Genomic DNA, 8,627 nt, shown 5'->3' with positions numbered 1-8,627 from the left:
GCAGAGGCAGGCAGATTTCTGAGTTCGAGGCCAGCCTGGTCTACAAAGTGAGTTCCAGGAGAGCCAGGGCTACACAGAGAAACCCTGTCTCGAAAAACCTAAAAAAAGAGAAAAAAAAGAAAAAAAAAAAAAGAAGAGGAGGACGAAGAGGAGGAGAAAGAAGAGAAGGAAAAGGAAGAAGAGGAGGAAGAGGAGGAGGAAGAGGAGGAAGAGGAAGCAGTGGCAGCAGCAGTAACTAGGGGAAAATGGCTTAGTTAAGTGAAGTGCTTGCTGTGCAAGCATGAAGACCCGAGTTCAATCCTCAGCACCTACACTAAGAAACAGCATAGCTGAGAGGCAGAAGGCAGCCAGAGACAGTGGGGTGGGTGCCACCAAGTACGTGGCAGAGAAATGAGGAACAGAGAAGCGCGGTTTGTACACTAGGTAGGGACACAGAACTGGGGACAAGATACTACGGAAGTGAGGAAAAGCCTGCTATGAGTAGCCAATGATGCCACCTGAGACCAGGGTGACGTCTGGGCTGTGCTGCCACTGAGGGCCATGGTCCTGTCACAGCAGGGGTTTGTGTCAATGTCCGTGAACCATGTTACCACCAAAAGCCATTTGGCAGTCTGTGGTCCGGGCTGCTACCTGTGGCCATGTTAATGTCTAAGGGCTGGGCTGAGCTGGCCCTACCCCTCGCCTAGGTGGCATGGGAGTGCTGGCTCTGGTGTCATGGGTGCGGGAGAGTTGGCAGGCTGAACACTCAGGTACCACTCAGGCCACATCCAGGGCTTTGAGTTGACCCACCCCAACATTGACTCCATCTATGTGTAACTGCTGGAGCAAGTGAAGGAGCCCGCCCTGCAGAACCAAAGCTACAGGATCTCCATGACACAAGGCAACAACAGGATATCAGAGAGGAGACCTGGTGAGGATCCAGTTTTGATGGTGTAGAGGAAGCCAGAGGCCTTGAACCAGGCCAGTGACTCATTGCAACAAATACTTGCAAGGATAGCTGTCTAGGCAAAAGGGTGTCTGTGGGTCACACTGTGACACATTGCAGCTCTCATAGTAAGATGTTTTCCTTAATCTTTTTTTTTTTTGAGACAGGATTTCTCTGTGTAGCCCTGGCTGTCCTGGAACTCACTTTGTAGACCAGGCTGGCCTCGAACTCAGAAATCCACCTGCCTCTGCCTCCCGAGTGCTGGGATTAAAGGCGTGCACCACCATGCCCGGCTTGTTTTTCTCAATTTTTATTTATTTATTTATTTATTTATTTATTTATTTATTTATTTATTTTCTTTTGGGAGGGAAGTTGCAAGGGTATAGAGTGGATATGGAGGAAATGAAAGATGATTGGAATTAGGGGTTTATTTTTCACGATGTGAAATTCATAAGGGATAAAAACAACAACAACAACAACAACAAACCCAGCATCGCCAGGCCTAGTAGTATACCTTTAGTCCCAGCACATGGGAGGCAGAGGCAGCATATCTTTGAGAGTCTGAGAGTTCGAGGTCAGTCTGGTCTACACAGTGAGTTCCAAAACAGTCAAAGCTACACAGTGAGACTGTCTTTAAAAACAAACAAACAAACAAACAAAGACAAACCAGCTGGACATAAGCTTACTATCCAGTGCTGGGAAGGCAGAGACAGGTAGATCCCTGGAGCTCACTGGCCTGTAAGTCTAGTCTAATTGGTGAGGCCCAGGTCTCAGTGAAAGATCTGCCGAAGAAAAGCAAAATGGGATGGGGACTGAGAAACAACAGCCAAGGTTGACCCTCCAGACTCCATGTGCATGCACATACATGTGCATGTGTGTCCAAACATAAACTCAGGACCTCCTTCCAATTTTAAAAAGAAGAGGAGGGTGGAGGAAGGGGAAGGGGGAGGGGGAGGGAGGGGAGGGGAAGGAAGGGGAGAAGGAGGAGGGGAAGGAGGGGGGAGGAGGAGGAGGAGTAGGCGAGGGAGGAGGGGGAGGAGGGGAAGAAGGAGGGGAGGAGGAGGAAGAAAGGCAGGAGGGAAATGGATTTTTTTTTTCTTTCTGTTTTACTGAGAACAAGAATCTTAAAAGAACTCCAAAGAGAAGAAACCTGAAGAAAAGTATACCTGGACACAGTGTAGCCAATCACCTGGACACAGTGTAGCCAATCACCTGGACACAGTGTAGCTTTTCACAATCGTCTGAAAGCCACACGTAGTAGTCTCCATCTCCTGCTCAGGACTCAATAGCTCTGGACTGAGACAAGGGTGACATTCTGTCTCCACCACTAAGTGGCTGATGACCTGAGGTTTTTGACCTTGAACTAAATGACCTACTTCCTTGTTCTCCATTTCCTGTTTTATTAAATTAGTGGTTCTCATTATGGGTCACAACCCCTTTGGGGAGGTGGGAAAACCCTTTCACAGGGGCTGTCCAAGACCATCAGAAATACGAGGTATTTACGATTCATAACAGTAGCAAAATTACACTTATAATGTAGCAACAAAATAATTTTATGGTTGGAGGTTGCCACACCCTGAGGAACTGTATTAAAGGGTCGCAGCATTAGGAAGGCTGAGAACCACCGTATCAAATGCTTCTGCAATACCCAGTTGTCTGATCTACCGAGTGGGCTAACACACAGCATCTCTCTCCTCAGGCTTTTCTTCTTAATATAACTATATTTTATATGTGTAGGGACCACTTGCAAATAACCAGCTCTCTCCTTCCAACATGTGGGTCTTGGGCCTTGAACTCAGAGCATCAGGCTTCGTGGCAATGCCTTTATCTGCTGAGTCTTCTGGCCAGTTCCTCCTCCAGGCTTTTGTGAGACTTGGTGCCAGAATGTACAACAGAAAGAGTTGCATCCAATGCCCAGAACACAGGACACTAGCTGGTCCAGGATCGCACAACTACTCACGCATGCTTCAGTCTTTGTCTAAGGAGGAGAGTCTTGTATGGCCCCAGGAATGGGGAGCTGGCCCTAGAGGTGCTCAGGTTTGGGCTCTGGCCTGTGAGTCTTTAGCCAGCACTCGTAGAACCCCACATGGGCCCAGATGAAAATTCTCCCATTTTTGGACAGAGTGAGCAGTCATTGAAATCTAAGAAGTGCCTGCTGAGAAATGTCCCCGCTGTGAGCGCTGCCGGGTAGATTAGCTGTCGTTCCTTCTCCACCATTGAGTGGAGTCGCAAGCTAATAAATATTTCAGAATTGGCTGTATTCAATCCAGCCCTCGTCCCGTTTGACGTCTGTTCTCTCGGCTTTCAGAAGGAGACAGGTGCAAAGCATGAAAAGGGATTTAATTACTAAACATCCCCCTGACTCCTGATATGCAAACACATGCTAGGCTGTCCACATACCTACTGCACAGGGTCATGCTTGCCCTGCATGCTCACCCTTGTGCAGACAGCTTGGGGCACACATAGGTTCACAGCCTGTTAGTACGAACAGGACAGGTATTCTCTCAGTACAGTGCTGTGCTCAGTTCTGCATGGTGCACACAGCTCAAATGCCAGCCATACATAAGAACATGGCACACACTTGTGTCCCACTATGATCATAGTGACCTTGGGTGTCAGTAGGAGCAGCTTTGCAATCAATGAGCCAGAGTGTATGTATACATATGCATTTGTAACATATGCCACACACACACACACACAGATAACTCACTCATCCGTGTACTTGTGTTTCTTGGGAGAGCAAAATCAAAGGCTTTGTCATTGTCCCCTGTGGTTACCCTTCACTATGGGAGAAAATGAGGCCATTAATGGCCAGGCAAAAGCAACATGGGAATTTAGGACTTTCACCTTAAAAATGGTTTTCCTTGACACCTGAGGAGGTGCTTACAACACACAAATGCACATTCTATGCTACAGGTTTCTTTCCCCTCGCATCCCAGAGACTGTAATGCATTTGACAATTTGCCTTTACATCAAACTGTATGCACAGGCACACACACACACAAACACACACACACACACACATACACACACACACACACACACACACACACACACACACCCTTCTGGTGGGAACCTTTTTCCTCCTCTTTGGGACCTTGCTGCCTTCCCTTTAGGTGGCTGGGGACTCAAAGACCTGGCCTAAGTCTATATATTCCAAGTTGCATAGCCAGTGCACAGCCAATGTCTGACCCTGACGTGAGGAGGGACCCCATGCTCTAAACTGTCTCAGTGGTGATAGCTGGACGTAGAGACCCTCGGTTTTCTTAGCCACCTTTAGGGTTGGCCACAGGCCTAGGGGTCCAGGTAGAAGTGCTAGGTACCCATAGCCTGGACATTTGAGAAGCCTGGGCAGCTGGCACCTGATCTGTTCTCTCCTCACACCTTGTTCATAATTGGCAGAAGGCAATGCACACATTCTTGAGGTCAGGTGACACAACAGAACTGTTTCTTGTTCTGTACCAGGGAGCACTGTTGAAGGGCCTGCTTCCCAGTAAGTTAGAGTCGGTCCTTGGAGGAAGAGGCTCTTCTCAGCCTTCTGTAAAGCAGAGCTCAATCAGCAACTTTTTTTTTTTCCAGGCAAAACCATTGCAAACAGACAGGTTCTTGGGAGGCTTTCAAATAACCAATCAGTAGACCCTATGGAAATATATGCAAATGAAGATGCAAATAAGCACGGAGTCTTTTTGCATCTGCAACCAGCCGGGACCACCTGCCCTGGTGATCTCTTTTTCCCCTTGAGAGGAAGGAGGGGAGCTTTGAGTCTAGCACGGACAGGACATCTTCGGTCCCCAAGCCCTCTATGAGCTAACAGCCCCCCTCGGGCTTTCATGCTTGGGAGCCAGGGAGGCCTCCTTCACCTGTCCCTGTCTCAGCTAGCTCTGTCTACACTCACTGAGCCACACTCTCACACTCATGTTCAGCCCAACACCCACTCATGCACACAGGAATGATCACATACCTATCCATTACTTGCACAATCGTTGACACAATCATGTGCATTCCTGACCTACTCATATGCTTGAACACTCGTTGTACACGCTCAGCACGGCGCACACTCATTCTTACACACACATACACGTCTGTACCCTCAGATTTGTGCATTCGTTCTTATACACAAGTGACCTTACAATTATTACTCGGTACATCCTCACAGGAGACATGCCTGTGCACACTTATCCCTGACTGTGCACTTGTGTATCATCCAGGTCCCTGAGAGAGCCCTCTTTCAGAAGGCTGCCCAGGGGGACTGGTGGCCAGTCTCTGGACTAGTTTGCTGTGGGTTTTCCTGATTGGGGGTGGTGGTGGTGGTGGTGGTGGTGCACCACAAGCAGCCGTGCCAGCCTCTGGGCTGGGCGGGAGGTGCTTTGGGATAATGCCTCCCTCAGGAAGCAGTAATTGAGGGGTAGTGAATTAGATAATCAACACCGCCAGGAAGTGGGGATGTGCCCGGGTTGCCTTTGTTCCTAGAATGAGCACACCACAGTGCCACGCTGTGCTGAGGAAGAAAGGGAGGGGACCTAGTCAGGCTGGGAGCAGGAATTCCCTTACCCATCATCCACTGCCTGGCCACACCCACAGCAGAGTGAGCTGGACGTCGTTAGGCTCCCAGCCCACCTGTGGGGAGGTTCTTGGAGCCTGTTGGACACTGGAGGGGTCTGGGAGCTGCCTGGTTATTCTATCACTGTTTACTCTCCAGTGTGTCGTAGAGGCTTCAAAACCCTCAGCAATGAGGTGGGCTTGAGTTCAAGTCTTACCTCCTCTACACTACTTGTATAAACTCTTTGCCTCCCCAGCCATTCCCATGACTCTTCCTGCAGATGACATGTTCCTGTGAGGGTCACCAAACACTGTTAATTGTATTTGCCCACACGACAACGACGACGACAACCTTGGGCCCCTCTCCCATGCCAGGTGGAGAGGCCTTTAGGACAGTCTTGCCAAGTCTTCCTACCAACTCCATGAAGTCAGGCCTCTGGTCATTACTCTTCCTATTTATAGATGACTGAACTCAGGCATGGGCAGTAATTCAAATGCCTGGGGTGGTGCTCTAGGAAGAGACAAAGCCTGCGCTTGAACCCAGATATCGTGCAGGACCCACAGGTCCCAGGCTACGTGATATCTCATCGCCCCCAAAATGCAGTTACAGCAGTGGCGTGGAAGTGAACAGCACCCTTTCCAGCAAGCCTCACGTTCGTTTCCTCTAAACATGATACCATGGGCTCCCTCACACACTCCTGAGAACTGCTTTCCATCGGCAGGGGGTGGGGTGGGGTGTGTTGCGGGGTGCGCTGGACATTAGGAAGTTCCCACACAGACTTTCAACATAAACTCTGTGACTGTGTTCTTAGGCCTTGGTCTGAGAGCGTGGACACAAGGACTTCATCATCACCTCTGTCCCTGACAGGGCAGTGATTGGCTCTCTACACTCATTTGGGCCCCATTCCCACTGCATGGCTGCAAACACTCGGGTCAGGGATGATATAACCTTCTCCGGGCCTCAGTTTCCTCTCTGTAACACAAGCGGCTAGGACTCTCTCCCATCCATTCTCAGGTCTCCCATTTCCATCCCCACATATCCCTGGTTCTTTGAGGTCAAGGTCAGAGTTAGTAGGACTCAGCTGGGCAGAGCATAGCTGGTGAGGGGACATGTTCCTTCTCCAGTGTCTCTGCCCTACTTTCTGATGGAGGATAAACTACTGTCAGGGTGAAGGAAATAGACAGCCAACAGCCCCCTAGAAGGCACCCAGAAGGTTCCCAGGACAGGAGGACAGAACTGGCACACAGACAGAACTTCTCAGTGTAAAGTGGTATTCCCAGAGGCTACTGGAAACCCACTCACATGACATGTGGGCAGTGTGAACACCCTATGCTGAGTGTACCACCTCATTCTAGTCCCAACAGCAGCACCCCACAAGGCAGGGCTCTTTACCACCTACCTGTTGGCCCCTCTCCTGGCATGCTTGGTCTCTTCTGGGACTGCCCACTTTCCTCAGGCTGTAGCCCCCTTTGACTACATCGGGGGCGGGGGGAGCTGGGAGGGGACAAGCAGAGAGTTCCTGGGTTGGAACAGGGATGGCTCTAGAGTCCAGCCTTCCTATGATCCCCCAGCTGAGAAGCCCACAGGCATCTCCCCAAAGCAACCTCAGTCCCAGCTAGTTTCTGTGTTCCTCTCTAGGGGGTGGTAGGCAGTCAGTAAGCCCACCTACTCTGGGACCAGAGGCAGGGAGGGGAGGGGCCGCGGGCCTGGGAGGAGCCTGGCTGTTCCCCTCTGCCCCTCTAGAGATCCTGCTCCCTACCCTAGACTGGAAACCTGACACCCGGAGGCCCATCTGCTCACTGCCCTCGGTTCACAGCCCCTGGAGGCCTCTGTGCCAGAGGCAGCCTAGCCGTGATTGTTCCCTGCTGAATGGGTAGGCCTGGTGCCCACACCAGGTGCACCATTGTGATGGTCTTGACACCTGCCTGGCGGGTCGCAGGGCTCACAAGCATGGCGATCCTAGCCTGGCTGAGCAGAACTGCCTTCCAGCCTCCTGGAGTTGGGCTAAGGAGTTCCAGGTCCCTCGTGCTCTCCCGGGGGTTAAGTATCCCAATCACAGTTTGTATTTCCGTTTGCCAGAATGAAGGGGGACGCTTTGTCCCCTCTTCCACTTACGGTTTCAGCCCCGATAGAGGAAGAGGGTGCACCCTCAATTTCTTGACTGTAAAATGGGAATAAGAGAAGAAGCCACCAAAATGAGCAGCTGGAAGATCAAAAGCCACACTGAGAGATGGGGAAAAGCAGTTACTACAATTCAGACTTGCAGTATGCAGGCAGGGACCTCGGGGAGCTGGGCTCAGCCCCACAGGCCCGCCCAGAGCCCTGGCTGCCCCCCTGCCTGCCTCCCCTTGCCCGGCCTCCCGCCCTGCTCTATGAAAATTTAATGCCGGGTAATGACAGTCTGGGCTAATGAAAGAGGCTTCTCTTCTGGCAAAAAGAGAAAAACAAACAAAAATCAACAACCTGCAAGGGGGCATTAACTTTTCATGAGCTCTCTCCCCAGTGACACCCCGCCCCGGCTCACCCCGGGCAGCGCCAAGCCCCCTCCTTCCCTATTTCTCTCAGGAGCCAGGCTGGGCTGACAGAGTGAGGACGCAGCTGGAGGGGTCCTGATTCTTTGAGAGTCGTCTTCTTGGGGTTTCTTTGTGAGACACCTGCCAGTCTTAGGGAAGAGGGAGCTCTAAGGGTTTGGGGGAGCTTCCGTGGAGGGCTCTGGGGGTGGAGTACCAGCGCCGGGCAGCAGGTGGGGGTGGATGCAGTCCAGAGCTAGTGAGAGAGGAAAGGATGAGTTCAGGGGTCCGCCCCGGTCTCAACAACCTGCAATGAGCCTCGCCCCCCAGTCCTAGCTCCCCCGTGCCTGACTGCAAATGGCTAGAGAAAAGGGCATGAAGCGCTGCTCTTTCCCTCTCTTTGTGGTGTCCTGGAGAGCCATTGGCTGCTCCCTGTGCTATCCTGAGAGATGCGACAATTAATTTTCTTTTAATCAAGGTCGGATGAAGTAAATCGGCGCGGCTGTGCAGCCCTTCATTTTCTGTTTTTGCAGTGGTGCAAAACAAATATGATCAAATTATACTCCTTCTCACCTTATTGAATTAGGAAGCATGACTGATCAGAGGGAGTGGAGATGCACGATACGATACTAGGTGGAGCGCCCCCTCTTTC

At 51.1% G+C, this 8,627-nt stretch overlaps 1 long non-coding RNA gene across 1 annotated transcript; it reads right to left on the bottom strand.

The window, feature by feature from the left end:
- Positions 1 to 4,437: 4,437 nt before the first annotated feature.
- LOC110292178 (uncharacterized) lies at positions 4,438 to 7,288 on the bottom strand. Its single transcript, XR_002377683.2, has 3 exons — positions 7,225 to 7,288; positions 6,865 to 6,959; positions 4,438 to 4,564 (listed from the first exon to the last, which is right to left on the bottom strand). It is a non-coding gene; the product is annotated as an uncharacterized LOC110292178 (long non-coding RNA).
- Between the last annotated feature and the right edge of the window lie 1,339 nt (positions 7,289 to 8,627).

This window comes from Mus caroli, unplaced genomic scaffold (genome assembly GCF_978045245.1).
Source record: "Mus caroli unplaced genomic scaffold, Mus_caroli_1 scaffold_6, whole genome shotgun sequence".
Classification (NCBI taxonomy): Eukaryota; Metazoa; Chordata; class Mammalia; order Rodentia; family Muridae; genus Mus; species Mus caroli.
Note: the sequence above shows the minus strand (reverse complement) of the source record. Positions and strands in the feature narration are given on the sequence as shown.